Consider the following 18188-nt stretch of genomic DNA (forward strand, 5'->3'; position numbering starts at 1 on the left):
AGACCAGTATCAAGTTCTTCTCAGGCATATGATTTCACTTGAAGTCCTGCCCAGGAATCCTTCAAAGTGAGCGTTTGTCCCACTCTCATGATGTCAGGCGGTTTTCCCTGCATCTGTAATTTGAAGAAAAACAAACAAACCTGCGGGGAACAAACGCCACGGAAACCCAAACAGAACTCCGTGGGGAGCGAGGGTCTCACCTGCGGCGGGCGTGGGAGAGGGGCAAGGGCATGGTATCCGCCTGCGTGGGTGGCGGACCCAGCCCGCGCGGTGGGGAGAATGACGATGTCCCTACCTCTGTCGGTTTGCGTGGAAGGCCCCCAGCCCCGCGTCTGGCCGCTGCTAGGAGGCGGCAGTGCCAAGTGTCAGCGGTAGCAAGGGGAGCAATAGCAACAGATTTAGGCAAAGGCCCAACCTGGAATTTCCAGAGACAGGCCCACATTAGGGGACAGACAGGGGTCGGGCGGGGATCCCCGGGGGCCACTTTTGCAGAATTTTCCGCTTATATGTCATAATGAATGCGCCGCCCCCAGCACCAGTGAAAGTGGAAGGAAAGTGCACCGGCAAAGTGGAAGGAGAAATCGGTTTCTTCCTATTTTCTCAAAGCCGGCAATCCCACTATTTCTCAGAAACCTCCCAACTCTTTGAGAGCCCACAAATGTGCAAATAGGAGGATTATTAACTATCTTTATTTACTGGACAGCAAAGGATAGACCCAGTTTCAATTAAAAAAAAAAAAAAAAAAGAAAACCGACATGGGATATATTTTTCCCTCGCTTTTGTCCCAAGGCCTCAGGACGTGAGCCCACTTAATGTTCTTAGCAAATCAAAGCACGTGTCCTTTGAAGAAGGTGTGTAATTGGAGTTTAAGGCATGTATGGAATTCCCAGATGTCTATAAAGTAAGAAGGAGCATGTGGCAGGTCACTGGAAGGTGGAGCAGGTTAAAATCACTGGCACAGACGTGCCCCCTTTAGATTCTCCTCCTTTGTAAGGACCAACGAGATAAGCCTTCTGAAAGGTTGAGATGGGATCATGATGAATATTCAGCTTCTGGAATCAGAGTCATAGTAACCATGGTAAAAAGCACATGGTCAGAAAACCTCAAAGAAAACACTCAATTATAGCCGGGATTTTGTGGGCACCCTGCAACGAGATGGTTTGGGGTTTGCTGCAGTGAAAGCCTCCAACAGCCTCCTTTCTTGTTTACGTGGACTATTTTCTTTTCCTTCTATTTTTTTTTTCTCCCGCCCGCTCTCAAGTTTGTCGATGTGTCCTCCTCCTTCGTGTGATTTAGGCTGAAGTCAGAGGAACAAAATTCTAGATTAGGAAAAGAAAAAACAACTCTGAAAGCATTCATTCCAGAAGGCAGCCTTCTTGGGGGAGGGGAGATTTCCAGCAAGTGAAATTAAGTTTCTGTAAAACATGAAGTTTGCATATCTACCAGAGAGGGAAATCTCATGAAATGACTACCACCAAAATCAGCTGCTCTTTTCTTTCACTTTATTGAGGAATATATAGGTGTATAAGGGACTTTCGAACCTAAATGTGAATTTGTATGGCGTATTCGGCAGTTTTCCTTTTGGTTTGGTCTGAAGACAGAATCAAAAGACAACTTTTTTTCTTGGGTTCAAAATGCTACCCTCATTTACCTGCACAGTCAGGCCTGAAGTGGGAGACTAAGGATCAGGAGTCTCTCAAAGAACCTGGCCATGGCAAAGGTTGGCACTGGGAGGGAGTGATACTGTGGGAAGCTGGAACTGGGGGCCAGTGACATGGGGGTGGGAGGTGGGCGGACTGGAGCACAGCCCACCCCCACAGAGGCCACCACTGAGGCAGGCGGGATAGGGCAAGGGATGCCTTGGGGGGTGATGCGATGCGAGTGTGACAAGTGAAAAGTTAAGCAGGTACCTGAAGGAAGTTTATCTTGCCCAGATGTTAGGGCTTTTATGAAACGTCACGTGAATAGAACAGATGTACAACTTGCAAATGGGGACACGCCTGTAAATACAAGGAAGGCAAATGCTTGGAGAGAAATCCAGGCATAAATCATCAACCTCCTTTTCTAGATATCTATTTTCTTCTTTAAACATTTGCTTTCAGGAAGGGAAGACACATCTTAAGTTGTTAAGTACATCTCCCAGAAGTTGCAATTCCATCTCCTGCCCAGATGCCCATCCCCTAGGTTCCTTTGGAGAGTTAGGGTGAGAGATGAATTTCACCACCCCCCTCCTGTTTTCCTTCTTCACATTCCCCATTTCCCACATTGCTCTTTGGACTTCTCAAAGACTTTTGATCCTGAAAAACATATCAGATCTCGGTTTGGAAAAGCTGAAACTAATCAATTGCCTTTTTGAAGGGGTAGAGAGTGATAAGAAGAGCGAAGGAATGCCAGGCCTGACAGATTCTAAACCTCCAAGATGCTTGGATGGGCTGAAAGATGAGTGGGTGATCCCTTACTCATGGGGCCAGGACCCAGCACTCTGAAATCCCTGAGCCCATGGGGAAGGGCTTTTACCAAGATACATGATCAGTTTGATTGAAAAGGATTTTTAAAAATGACTTGTAAACAGAGGAAGCGTTTTTTGTTTTTTTTTTTTTTCATGCAAGAAGAAAGCTCAGCTTGTAAACAAAATTAAAACGAATTAGCAGTTTGCCAGATGTGGAAAAGAGTCCAATTCCATAGAGGTTACTGTGAATCTAACATGTAGCTCAGGCCAGGGTCTTGGCATACAATAAGGTTTTAAATATTTGTTGCCCATATATTAAGACGATATATTCAGTGAACTGTGCTGTGGCTCTTCTTTTAAATGCAACACTATCCCTAAATCTCTATTGAATTGACATTACATCTGGCTTATTATTATATAGCCACCCATATAGCTCTCTACTTTAAACAAAATTTAAAAGTCAGGGTATTTTCTTCCACAATATTAAATCCAATTTTACTGTCAGGGTTTATCTTATTCCTTTTTGGGCTTCCTACAGGCATAATCAGAAATGATATATAGTCAATGATCATATTAGCTTTAAGGGTTGACAATTTTTAAAATTCCCAAGACCAGACAGACAGGCTCTTTCTCTCTATAGCATTTAATCTCAATACCCATCCAGTCATTCCTAGCCTTGATTTATTGTTACCTTTGGGTGCATATCATATTATTTGGTTATAGCTCACAGACGTCCTGGTCACTGAGGAGCATCAGATCCTGCCTCTCTAGGTTTTCCTGGCATGTAGAAATATTGGGTCAAACCCCAACACCCAGATTTGGCTGTGCGAAGCTCTCCTTTGGGACTGCTATGCCTCCATTTTCTAAACATAGTACTGGACAAATACAGCCCACATTTCTCTTCTTCTTTTGTTCCTGAAACTTAACACCAATCAAAGAATTGTTACTGCTGTTGAAAGTAAACTTGAAGCAGAAACCATCTTCCTACTGCAAATTTCATGACAAGTCCTTCAGAGAGGTCTGTGGATGCACCCCTAAAGGAGTCAGCACTAATGGAGTCAGCACTCCTTTCCTGGGGAAGAATCCTGACATCCAGAGCAGTATTTTTAAAAATGTTCTCATAAATCTCGTTTGCACATTGTGATAGATGAAATTTCTGTTAACTTCTTGCTACGGTTGCCTTTTGCCTCATTCTACCCCTGACTTCTCTCCCTACCCTTCACCAACACACACCTTTTAAAACTTCTAACTTTGTAACCTAGAGACTCCTTTTTCCTCTTCCTTCTCTCCCCGCCGGACTACGTGAAACTTAAAACACATCTCATAGATCAGTTTTCCTTCTCTGATGTTAGGCACAGTCCACGACCTGGATTTTCAAATAGCTCAGGCTGGAGTCTGCAATATTTAATCCAGTCAGCTATTAAATGTCCTCTGGCTAAATCAAGAGTATAAGATAGAATCCATACCGGGATAATGATACCAAGAGCAGTTTGGTGGAGGGAAAGGAGGCTAGGAGAGGGCAGATAAATCCAGGGATCCTTTGCTTGGGAAAAATCCTGTTTTTAGAACTCTTGTCAGAGTAATAACAAAGCAAAGAAACATGAAAGAACAACTCTTTGTTCCAGGATATGGTTTTAATGAAATACTACTAACACACACACACACACACACACACACACACACACACACACACACACACACATGAAATACTACTAACACACACACACACACACACACACACACACACACACACACACACACACACACACACACACACACACACACACACACCCCTACTATTAATAACCTCTTCAGAGACTCCGCTTTTCCTTTACCTATTAGGGACTAGGAGGCTCTGTAACGTGATCCTCTCCCCTCTCCCCCTTTCCAGCTGCCTCCTTCCCTCCCCAATTAAGCCAAAGTGGTTGTTCTGATGAGCCCCGGCCCGCGGCCCGCACAGAACCGCAGGCTGAGGCTTTCCCCCGGTGTACTGGCTCCCTACCCCAGCACCCGCCTTTTCTGGGCAGAGCCAGACGCAGGGGACTTGGCTGTGAGGACCTCGTCTTCTCCTTTCCGAAGGCAGGCAACCCCCACCTAAAGAGCAAGCTCTTCTGGTCTCCGGCTGGGGGCCTTCTTAAGACCCTAACAAATGTGGCACCAGGAGGATGTCGTGCCCAAAGTATGCCTGCCTTGGCTTCCTACTGACCCTGCTCTGCGCTTTTTTGTTGACTTAACCACCCAGAGGGATTGCAACTAAGACAGCAAACGGGGTTGGGGGTAGGGGAGGAGAACGAAGAAGCAGGGGGTGGGGACCGCCAGAGAAAAAGCAACAGCATTTGGGAGGGGGGAGCAACCTTTTAGGCAGCGGGGACCAGGCATTTTAGCAGCCGCATCTGTCATCTGTAGCACTGGACAGATAAAACCGTCCCTGATCAAAGAGATTCGTTCATAAATCACCCGTAAGAAATGGATTGTGAGGAATAAAAGACACGTGTCGAATAATCTCGACCCTGGAGTCTGCTCGCCGCCAGCGCGGTTCCCGATGCCCCCTCCCTCCATAAACGCGCTGCGAGCAAGCTCCTCTCCCAGCTGGGAATGTCTGTGGGGGAAGGACTCTTCTTCCTGATCCTCTCTGCCCCCGATTCCTGCCATTCCCCGGCCTCAGTTTCAGAAGCCGACTGGGCCATCCCTATTCCGGGTTTCAGGAGATTCCAATACTATCGGTTGATTCTGAGTTGACCAAGGAAACAGCAGGAGGGAAGTTGGCATCTTTTCATTTCTGAGGCGACAAAGTTGCTCTCTTGGGATCGAAGAGATCTGCCCTCCAGATCTCCTCTTAGTGTTCTCGTCGCCCTAAAGATCTTTCCTCCGAGAGGACTCGGACATTTACAAAGAGTTGCGGTGCAAACGTAACACAGGCGGGCGAGTTCAACGAGAGCTAAAATTGGCTGGGCGGGAGTTTTCTGTTCCGGGTTTTGCAAGTTTCGGAGGAACAGCGATTTGCAATCAGGTTTCCGCCCTAGAGTAATATCTAAGGAGCGATTGCTGTCCTCTACACTAGGACCTAGTGGATTCTCTTTTCCCGCCTTCCACTTCCTAAGCCCCAGACTCTCGCACCTGCTTCTCCCGGTTGAAAAAAACAGGCAAAGGCGAAGGTCCAGTCCCGTGTGCTAAAAGCCCCGGCCAGCTGTTCCGAGGACTCCAGAAAAGCGTTTTGGGCGGGTTTAGAAGCGCTGTAGCCTGTCTCCAAGAAGGTAGTTGATAATGCTAAGAAAAATTTTGAGATTTGTATGGGAAATTTACAGCGAAAAGTGCCCCCTTACCCCTTCCCTTACTCTCAGTTTTGGCATCCTCCAGATAAGTAGGATTTTGCATATAATAGGTGTTTATGGTTCCAGGAACTGCACTTTGATCTAGGATTTTGGGGGTGGAGTGTCTAAAGGGTCTCTAGACGCTTGTCTGATTTGAATGCTTTTCAGGATGATTTATGGCAAAAGGCTCATTTCTGACACTTCCAGATGTCAAAGCTCTTACCTTCCAAGAAGGGATGAGGGAAACTTGCTTCCCATAGCCACGCGGATAGGAGCCTGCGCGCCTAATACGCCTGCCCGCCGGTCTTCCTAAACTGACCCTGTCTACGGGCGTCCATCTGGAGCCGCTGATAACCTTTCCCCGCCTTCCAACTCAGGAGAGGGGAGGGACTTGCTTTTTATGAAGGCAAAGCTACAGAGGGAAACCAAGTCACTCGCCTGCAAAGCGAGGTTTTTTCTGTAACTCTATTTTGTGCAATTAATCACCTGCTACCCGCCCCGTTGGTGGTTTGACTTTAATGCGATTTGACCCCCAAATGTGAAGCTGGGCAGAATAAACCCTCCGTTGGGTCCCTGGTGGTGTCAGCCTCCGGCCTCAACCTCTAGCCGCCGCGGAATGGATCGCAACACTGGTTCCCGCGGGGCGGAGACCCGCGCAGCGTTCAGAAGCTGCCGGGGAGTCAGGGGGAGGAGGCGATGTCTTTCCGAAAGCTCCCTGCAGGCTCAGGACCGCGAGGTGAGGCCAGGAAAAATAACCCTCGCGACTCAATTACTGCGAGCTCCACCGTGAAGCTGAAAAGCTGAAATGTGCGCCGCGGCAGGGGGGCAGGTCAGACAGGGCGGGCGCTCGCGCGATTTTAGGGGACCCCTAGGGCCAGCCGAGCTGAGAACGCGCTGAAGGCATTTGTCAACCTGAAGCTAAAGGTGGGGCAGACCCGCAGTAGCTGCCGCGGACGCTTTTCTCAAAGGAAACGGGGTTTTCCAGTTATTTCTCCTCTTTTGAAATGTAACAGATTGAGAACGGGGAATGGGGGGATGTTGTTTTCTTTCTTCTTTCTCAAAGTGAAGGCAAATTAAGGAAGGAATTGACTGCGGAGGCTTGGAGAGTAGCTGTTAGGAGGGTCTAGTCCAGGGCATTGCTTACACAGGAAGGTGTACCCCAGAGTGATACTCTGGTTATTTGCCTAGAATCCTATAAGACTGGAAATCTGTAATATTTGGGGAACAGTATCTGACTATTTCAGTCCTTTTTGATGAGGTTACATACTCCCTTCTCTTTTCAAGTCCTGTCGATGTTAGTAACTTGAAGGTCAGCGGTTTGCTTTCCCAGTTGGAAAAAAATAAGTCCGATTTCCCAGGTGAAATAAATTAATTAATTCGAGACCCTTTAAACAAACTTATTTTCCAGTGCACAAGCTTTCCTCATTCTTTATAATGTTACAAAACAAGGAACCAGATCAGAGCTTATTGGTGTATGTAGAACCGATCCTGATTTGATAAGCTTAATCATATGACAAAGGTCTACTAATTATTCCCTCCTCTCTCAAAAGACAGCCAGAAAGGTTTTTGAAAGTCTCTGCGTTTTTCCTAGAGTTTGATTACTACTTCAAAAGCCTCAGGTCACCTCTTGCCTTTTCTGTATTTACATATTCAAGAGCATAAAAATATTAAATAGAAAAACGTTCCCAACTTCAAGCCTATCAAATGTTTAACAGCTGAAGGATATTCATCTTTAGGAGGCAGGCCAAAATGTCAATAAAAATTTAATTGTTTCTGAAACATATGGGAGCACTTACAAGACCCAAAATGTGATACTAAGTATTGATATTAAGAGGAAACCTTACAATATACTTTCATATTTGCTGGTCAAGACCTTATACCCCCAAAAGGTTCCAGAAGCCACAGAAATTTTTATTCTTCCTGACAGGGTTTCTAAAACTAGCTTGAGCAACGGGTTGGTGGCCAAAGGGGTCAGCTGTATTTTGTGTAAGGAGAAATTAGTGTTGAACTTCTATATGTTTGGCACTTGTTTTCTGTATAAAACTGTCTGTGATATCTGTGGTAGCAAAAAATATTTCATTTTGGAATGGGGAGATGGTATACATTGGTGTGGCCATTTTTGTTAACAGCAAACACCGATTACCTTCTGAAATGTTTCTTCAAGTATTCTTCCTGACCGATTGGGAAGTGACACTAGTAGTGTCATTTCCATAGCTGGCTGTAACAAACAAGACTGATATGTGACCTAAAGTGAACTCCAAAATATAGGTAGTCTTTTGGTGTCCACTTCTTCTATTTGTAAGCTACAGTTTCATTTTCACATATAGCTTCAAGAAGATGTTTGATTTTATAAACATGCCACTCAAACTTCAACTGTTGAATTTCAGGTTAGTTGGCAGTCAGGTCAGGTGCTGCTTTGGGACCATTCTTCTGATAAACTCTGACAACTGGTTTGACTTTATTGTCATTATTTCTGATTTTCACTGAGGTTGTCTTCACAATGCTTTCAGAAGTTACTTTGGCTGCCTCTTTCTCCCTCCTAAGACAAGTGGCTTCCAATGTCAACTTTGACCTGATGGTGATTTCCATACCTTCTTTGTTTGGTTATCAATAGGCCTCCAACATTGGAATAAAGTTTCTATTTCTCTCAGTGTTTAGATTCATTTAATTTAACTATTTAATTTACAGGAAGGACTCGAAGCCCAATATGTTTGAGACATTTGCCCAGAATAATTTGGCCTCGTCTAGCATTCTTTTCTCTACTTGGAAGCATGATTTTTGTACTTTAAGTAAAATCTAAAATTGGCTTGGGTACCAGAACTACTCATTTTCTTCAGCTGAACAAGGATTCCCCAAGGCTCAGTATCGTTTTCTTTTACTACAAAGTTTTAGATAAAGCAGATAACAAGAACATGACTGTCTCTTAAATAATGAGACTGGACACTACTCTATGTATAGACTTAACACCTGGTAAGTTGTAAAGGCCAAGTGGGCAGGAATAAGAATTACTATTTGGCTATTATATCATTTAGTTTCCTAACTGAAAATGAGTGTATTTAAATTCAAAATTCTAATAGTAGTGTTTTGAGTACATGTAACTTTCTAAATACTTTTAATTTCATTTTGATTTTTACCATTTCTGATACAAAGCCTTGCTTGTGGGAAAATGCCCTGAGACCATTATTTTTGCCATTTATAAGGATAATTACCACTAAAAATACTCATATAAATTCAAGACTGATGGAAAAGAAAAGATAATTTAGCATGTGCAGAACTGTGTGTCAGTCAGAAAAACCAGGAGTGCAGTTTGCCCTGTGGAGTGATTACAGAATGAGGCAGAACCAAAGGAGAGTGATCATGAGTGGTTTTTCCTACTCTGTGCAGATGATCCCAGAGGTCTTTTCAGTCTGTGATCTGTGGTGCCGTTCTTACGTCTGACATGCTCTCCTAGTGGGTTTTCATGAGTTATTGATGTAAAGAACCACTTGTAATCAGAGCGTAGGTAGCACAATTCATCAATATAACAATCTACGTAAAAAGTGTGTGGACTTACGCAAACATACAGCCACAGGTGACTCTCATTTATTCCTGTAAATCATGTACTCAGTTATCTGGCTGTACAAATAGAGTTAAAATTGTAGATCAGCAAGGAGTAACGTTGAAATGTTCATTCTTCCTCAAGCACTTTTCTTCAAGTGACAGGCTGCATGGCTGGCCACTATGACACTGCCTTCAGTTGAACAAATGAATGATGATTCAGTCAACAAACATTTCTTGGAGTTCTGACTATGATCTAAGGACTAGGCAGAAGTGACCATGCTATGCTCATGACAATGAAGGAAGAAGCCTCTAATCACAGAAGTGTGGTCTCACTTGTGTATATTTAGCTACGTGTGCACTGGAGGTCCTTGCAGTGGCTACCATATCCCTGTTTTCTTTGATATTTTGGGGTGGTGCAGAAAACTAGAGACCCCTTACCTGTGGGAGAATAGGAGTGGAGAGGCAAAATAAGTTCCTCTACATTAAGCATTCTGAGAGTATAAACTTTAGAACAGAACTAATGGAAGTGAGCCCAAGAACTTTTTCTTTTGCATTTGCTATTTTATCTTTTCATCAATCTGTAGCAAAATTAAGTGATTAGTAGTCACTTATTAGACTATATGCTTTTGGTATACAGGTGCCTGTCCAGCTCAGTGATGTAATTCTAGCACTTTGCTTAGTGCCTGGCACATGACATTTTTGTTAATTTGAACTAAATATAGTAATTATGACAATTATACCAATCGGAAAACCTAGGCAGAAATGACTGAAAAATGACAATACTGACAGTCCCATTCTATCATGGGCGGGGGGCGGGGGGTAGGAGGATTAAAACTCTTATTTTCTGAGTCTATGTTCAGAATGAAAACCCAGGTAAGCAAAAAGATGTTCAAAAACATTTATCAAAACTTTATGATTCAGACACGAAATGTTTTAGATTTAAAATAGCTGTGGAGCCCACAGTTGCCATTTGCTTACATGAGCTCTCTGAATAAGTAAAGGGAGCCCCTTTTTTTTTTTTCAGGGCTTATATCTTATTGTGCAGAGCTGGGCTTATTTCAGGCCACTTTGCACCGTGGACCAAGTGCCCTTGTTCAGTGAACATCCCTCACAACCATATGTGGCAGCCATGGTATTCTGAAAGTAATAAGTATTAAGTCTAACAAGAAATTTGGCTAAAATATTAGTGCATTGTATGTCTGTGAAATCAACTCCATTTGTTTTGTGTGAGAGCTCCATGTATACTGTCCACATGTGATTCTTGTCCAAACTGGAGCAGCCTGTCCAGAAGGGTCTGTCTTTTCTCCTGATTTGGCCAATTAGAGCTCTATTTTCTTATATTCCAGTGCAATAAACAGTTCCACATTGTTCTTTCACCTTTTAAAACAGCATAATCACTGATGACTAAACAGTACATGTCAATCAGTATCTGCTGAGAAACTGAAACTTCAAGTTACTTATTTATTGCACATATACACACATTATTCCAAACCCAAGAGTGGAGGTTTAGAGACTGAAATGTAATTGATTATGAATTGAAAAGAGGCATTCTAAAAAGATTTTATACCATTTGTGTGATTAGTATGAATGGAGAAAGTTTCTTCTCCACCCCCATCCTTCTCTTGCCTTCGCCCTCACTCCAGGGATGCGGTGAACTTGTGTAATTTAAGGCAGGTGGTCCACATAGTAGGCTGACCACAGAGGATGAAAGAGTGTGCATTTGATACCCTGACTGCTGCTCTTTAATAGACTTTAAATATACTCTGACTATTATTTGGCTTTGGCTATTACATTTATTTTCACTTTCTTTCAAAGGCTTTTCTCTTTCATTTCGTCATTTTTCCACACACTGAAATGTAAACCTGGTCCAATGGCACCAAATGGAGGATTTATCTATATTGTCATCAAACTAAATGCGAGCGAAAAATCAAAGGGGAGCAGAGGGCACCACTATATTGGTCTCTTGAATGCTGACAGAAAATGTGTGCATTTTTCTTTGCCTAGGTAGTAACAACGCTTTATTTTTACATAAAGCCTTTCATCTGAGAATCTCAAAGGCCTTCAAGATGTCATTTGGGTCTGGCATTCTTCAATTGGCTGCCTTTTGTCTCTTTCAGTAAGGAAATATTGCTGTTGGACATAGTTTTATAACTGAGTTTGCACTTGGGTATGCATATTCAAAGGTCCAAGGGCATCGGGTGTTTCTTGAATGGATCAAATAAATGACCAGTTATGACATACTCAAAACAACCCCGAGAGGAAGATGAGTGGCAAAGGTGATTATTGAACTTGCAGGTGGAGCAGTTGTGACACAGCAGGGTTAAGTGACTCACCTGAGGGCACACAGTGGAGTCTTTGTTACTGGTGGAAACAGAAGCCCGTGTACCATTCACATGGCTGTGCTTCTGTGACATGCCACTTATCTGCTCCTTCTTTCAAAAGGAAAATCTGGAAGAAAAGGCACTCTTGTGTATATAAGAAAAAGATTCCAATGCAAGGGAGACAAGAGTAACAACTTTACAAATGTCAAAGATAAAGAAACGTGTGGACCTTACTTTTTCAGAAAAGCACACAGCTTCTAGTGAAATTAATGAGTATAAATACAGAAAGAATATTGCTTGCACATAGAAGGTGGAAGTGAGATTTTTAAAGTTTACTTCCTTATAAGTACAAAAGCATGTGTTGATCTCAGCTAGGGAGCAAAGGCATAATGCTATATGTTATATACATATACACACATACATATATATGTGTAACTATACATATATATAGATGGATATAATTGTATTATTTTAAGCTACTTGCACATTTTCAAACTTAAAGGCATTTTTCTTTTCTATCTTATTTATAGCTATTTTATTCCATCCTGGAATTTTGTTTTGCCTCATTATCTCCAAGCATAGGCATCTGCTTCAAGATCGTAGTTATTAGGCTGAAGAGCTTAGAAATAAATCTAGATTATGCCTCCTTGGCATCATCATACAATTTACTATTAACTCAGTGTGTGACAGTTTTGACTGTGTTATTCCACTTAACATTTATGTTTTAATATCCTCTTGAGACACCATTTCACAATTTACATTTACTTTTAAAGCCCATTGTCAAGTTTGGACAGGAATCTCAATTCTGCTTTCAAATGCAAAACAACTTAGTACTTTATTCCAATGAGGGAGCCAATAGAGGGACTATGTATATATTTTTAGCAGAGAGGATGTCATAAAAAAGAAGACTATAGGTTTGTATTCGAGAATAATTATACATTTGAAACAAGACAATTTGTTAAATAAAAATTTATTTTAGTTTCCCTTTCTTTTACTTTATATTCAAGGTGAGTTTTTAAATTGCAACCTATGTTTCATAGTGAAAGATTCTTACACAAAGCCAGAAACATGTTCTGGAATCCTTCTAGTATCATACATACTAAAACTGTCCTTAGTCCATCTTATTTGTAATTGTTTATGTAAAAAAAAAAAGAATTCCTAGATCTGTGTCCTCTAATTTTCTAAGCTTAGAAATTCTCAGATCCAAGCTATGTAATTTGGAAAGTTTGGAAAAAGCTGTTCCATATATAACATTGGTTTTACCATATCAGGGTAGAAATCTTCACGTGATATGCCCATTTCTTTATCTGTGCATACCATCTAGGTTCTTAGCTTAGTTTTGATCTGCTCCAGAAGAAATATGCATAAACAAGCAGGAGTAATGATTTTTTTAAAAAGTTAAAACTTGACTACGTTATTTCGCCTGAATTTGGGAGTTTAGAATCTGCACTGCGTTTTGTCGTTATTAGTCTCTGTTGTCCATGAACTCTCTGTTGCTTTGTGCTGTCTTTGGTGAAGTTTGAGAGAGGTAAAAGTTTAGCAACATAAAACAATGTTTTAAGAATGTTTCTGCTGCGTGGTTGCTTTATGAGCAATATGCGTTTTGCTCTTCTTTTTCTTATATACAGTAATCAAACATTAGTGTTGCCCTTCTCATTGGCATATGTGTCTGTATTTTGAGATTATGAGGTCTTCTTGCATTGTTAATTTTGCCCTAAATAAAAGTTCCCTTTCTGATGTGTAGTTGGATTAGCTTGGGGTATAAATGGAAAAAGAAAGACAAGTCAAGTCTAAGCTCTGCCAATTATTAGCTCTGTTCCTTAGCTACTTAAATGAATTTATCTGAGCATCTAAATGTCTATAGTTGTATAGCAAAATGGATGTATCCCTAGCACTATCATTCTGGTAGTTGAATACATCTGACAATGCCTCAGTAAAATACAATTTTCAATTACTGCTCTAAATTATTTATGCATAGTGTTCCATTATTGGAATGATAAACTTGTGGGAGTTATTTGTATCCTACTGCTCAAGGTCATCACCAAGGTCTGATTTTTCACAAAAAAATTTGCAACCTCCATCATAAATGGGTTAAGTTGTCAAGAAATGTTTTCTGTCAAATGCCAAATTTTAAATCTATAGAATCTTTTAAAATGTTGTGTTTTTAAAATTCATAACTAAAGGCTGAAAAGTGAAGCATTATTTTAAAAATCCAAAAACTCTTTTTGAATCTCAAATTACTATAGTGAAAAAACAAAAACAAAAACTTGAGATCCAAGAGCAAAAACAAAAACAGTGATAAACTAATAACATGTTCTTGCTATTAGAAGTCATTTGCTAATAGTTTTACTTCACTATTGTTAAAAGAAAATATTTGTTATTAATTAATTGAATCAAAAATTAAGAGTCTACCGTAAATCATTCATAAGATGTCTTTACTAGTCAATATTAGTCTTATTCAACAGCTTGTAGCTGTGTTAGATGACTATTAGAGACAATGAGTGTATGCTTATGTAATGATTAGCATTCTTACTACTGATAATGGAAACAATAGATACAGGAACGTATATATTGGCAAGAAGTCTCTAAAATATCAGTTCAAAATTCTTCATCAAAATTTTCTTTTTCACCTGTGATCTTAAAGTAAGGTTTAGAGTTTGAAACTTTTCTTAGGATCTAGGCTCTGGAGTATTTCTGTTTCTTGTTTTGTTTTGTGGTCACTAACCACAGAGAAATTTGTCTTTTTTACATACGCTGGAAATAATTTACTGCTTTTAGAAATATTAAACCACACAAAAAAGCCAATACTAAAGAAACATTATGGGTCTGCCGAATCCCTCAAAAAGCCAGGAAATTGAGAGTTAATGCAGAAGCTCTGATCTGGCTCTGTGTCCTAGGGGCTTTCGAACTCTGAAGTATGACAGGTAGTACCCAGCCCACATATATGCAAAAATTAAGACAAAAACAAAAACTATTTCGGCAGGGTGTGTGGCAGAGGGCATGCATAGTTAGGGCAATTTATCTGAGACACTAACATTTACATTTACTTGATATAAAATAATGCTTTTCATAAACACAAATTCTTGTCTAACACTTAGATAAAAATTATAAATTCAAAGGCTTCCAATGTAACAATGTAGACTGTGATCTGTGGTATAGATATACTTAATGGTGTAGACTTAACAAATATGAAATTCTCAAAGTTTTAGGAGTAATATTCACATATATTATCTCTGAATGTGGTTTATAGAAGAAGCGATGCTTCTAATCTATTCTACTAGTCTCACTTAAGAGACCAGAAACTCAGGCTGTTCCCACAGATTAGGTCTTGAAAATAAAGTCTCATTTCTGTACATGGCACAAAAGCAAAAGTTCAATGTTTATAGAGTAAATCATTTCTGTACATGGCACAAAAGCAAAAGTTCAATGTTTATAGAGTTTTTTAAGTGTTATTTTCCAAACGTTATTTTATATATATACATATACAAATTGAAATTTATAAATTACTCAAGAAAGCAAATTTCAATTGACAAAAAAATTTAATCTGATTTGCTATTATATTATATTGAATTTATTTAAATTACATAACACTTTTCCTCAAGACCTTATAGTTACCTGCTGTTTTCATTTTAATATTCAATTATTACATAATACACAAAAGATACTTGGGATTCTTAATAACAAGGTTTATATTGAAAGTGGTTTATTTTTAAAGAAATTATTCAACACATAATTTATTATAATAAAGCTTAGTTTATATCAAAATATTTTCTTGAATTGAGCACAATGCTTTAAATGTTTTAAATCTATAAAAATAGAAAGACTGACAATCCTTAAGTTATAGATATACTCCTGATAATATTACTCAAAGTGCATCCTCTCATAATGGATAGGATATAGTATACTTTAAACATATTTCCCTTGAGCTGAAGTTTTGTCTGAATAATTGAACAGTGATAATTAATCTATGAATAATGTATTGCTTCACTTACATCCATATTATTTGCTTTCTTTGTAAATGAAAGAGAAAGGTAGTAATATGCAAATGTGTCAGTTATTTAAAGTAAGCATGTTTGGAATCAGAAAGCTGAAGATGAATTGACATGAAGCAGAAAGCATAGATTGTTTCTAATTTTAAAGGAAAAAATATTTTTTGTTGTTTTTGACATAGACTTTATGTCCCCAAATGCAATTTTTGTTTTTTATAAAAAGCTCTGTTTTAAAAGAAATTTTATCATAAAAATTAGGCATGATAGATGATGTATTTAAGAAATAGTTATTATTCAACATAGAATTAAATTGATTGAAAACTGATAATTTGACTGTTCATGCTAGTGATTTCAGAAAATACTGGCAAAATAACAAGTATATAGTGAGAAGTATATAACAACCCATTAAGCTAGGAGTTAACATATTTTTATAGTTTGGAAAGGATTAATTGCTGCATTCCAGAAATACTTTCTATACTGATTGAATTTTTATATATTAGTTTAGATCTAAATTATTGTTTTCTGTACTTCAACATAGAAATGTTTAAAACATATTGTTGAACGAAGGTTATACAATGAAGTATTTACAGATTCAGGAGTACAATTATAATTTTTCACGTCACGTATTATGAATCAGAGATTTTATTGGGTTGCAGTTATGTGTAAATAAATGAATTTATTATTCTAACTATTTAACATATTTTCCCCATAAACATGGGAAGCACATTACCGGGGAGAAAAATGAGTACGTGAACAAAAATTGTCATTAACACACTTCTGAAGATTAAACTTCGTAAGTTTAAAAATCACAGCTTTACAAATAAGAGACAGTTTGCCTTTCTAGTCTGGGCTGAAAGAAGGATATTTGACACATTTACATAGCAAACTTAGTCAATGTTTGGAAATGCTTTGTAGTGGCCAAAAGCTATGCATTTCCTTCTGTTGACCTGATTTTTTTCCCTTCCAATAAAGTAAATTAATAGAAGATGCATCTAACAGGATTATTGCAGATGTGCACATACTGTAGTGCTAATTGCTCTTTTATTTTTACAATCCAATCCTGCACATGCTTTAATTTATATTTGCCTGAGTTAGTTTTTTAGTGAATTAGCAGTATCTGCCACATACTGAATAATAATGTGCTTGCATCACGCGATTATCTCAGTTGCATTATTGTCTAGAATCCATGATCCTAATTTCCTTACCACCCACGCCCATCCCTTTTCTCTGTTTGGAAGGCTGATTTGTGTTAAGAGGGACCACCAAGCTATTAACTCTAGGACACAACTAGCCTTGTGCATAGAGTGGAGCTTATGATCATATCACATTTTAACTCTTCCACCAGCATTATCCTTTTTTCCCCCAATGCTTTCACGAGGTAATAACTCCAAATGCCTCGCATGGAAATGATAAACTGCCTGTTGTGCCTTTTCTTTGAAGGAGTTCTCCTGCAGAGTATCATATTTAAATAAATTGCCATTGAGTTTAGCAAGCAGCACAATCATGTCCATTGAGTAGGGTCTTTTGATCATATTTTGTAATGCAATCAAGGATCACATGAGGATGCTCAAACGGGCCAGCCTTGCTGTGTGCTAAATAGGCAACAGGAGAAAAGAGAACATTAATTGCCCTGAATACCAAGGACATAACAAAGCACACCTGTGTCCCATGTCCCACAGACCCTAAGGCAGTGGGTACATATACAACCAAAGTAACTCTTTTCACATGATTGATCAGTAATTTTAATAAAACTATCAGATTTTTAAAAAGAAATAGCTGATAAATTCAGATTTTCAAAAAATCTCAAATGTGTGCACATAAGCACAGCATTTTTGCACTTTTATGTAAGGGAATGTACTAGATGGCATCCAGAGGCCTAGGCTCCTGGTCTGCCTATTGGTTGAGTGAGTTGGTTAATGTCCCTGCCACTAATCTCCCCTTCTTTCACACCCTATGTACAAGAACAATAACTGCCTACTTACTGGCACAGTTCTTTTGAGGATTGCAGGAAACCGTGATTAAGAAGAATTTTAGTAATAAAGCACCTTACAAATGTACTTTTCTAATAGCTGTGTGGATATATGTGTGGCACAGACTGTATATGAAGTGTTCCATTCCCATTAACTCTTTGCAAACATTTTTACAGTATGAATCTTTCTGAAAAAATAAAGGACTTAGGGTCTTTCATCTACCAAAAATATCAGTTTACTAGCAAGGAATTGCCTACTGAAAAATTAATTGAGGAAACCTGGGGACACTATTGAACCTCAGCAGACGGACTTAAAAAGAGGCAGCAGATGTGGAAGTGGGGGCTTGTAAAGAATTTCCTGCTTTACTGGTCCAGCATTCCAACTTTCTGTTAAACTCTGAAATATGAATGAGAAAGAACTAACCCATACCATCCCAAATCATTTCCTGCCGACAGCTACTGTTTAGTAACCTGTTACCCTGTCCACTCCCTGCCTTTGATGGTGCCAAGAAAGATAAGTGAGAGACAAAAATTAAAAATTGAGAAAGTAATTAAGAAACAGTTTTTTTCTATCCCTACCAATATCATTTTAGTGGAAATGTAATTTGT

Source organism: Macaca mulatta, chromosome 3, assembly GCF_049350105.2.
Source record: "Macaca mulatta isolate MMU2019108-1 chromosome 3, T2T-MMU8v2.0, whole genome shotgun sequence".
NCBI classification, from domain to species: Eukaryota; Metazoa; Chordata; class Mammalia; order Primates; family Cercopithecidae; genus Macaca; species Macaca mulatta.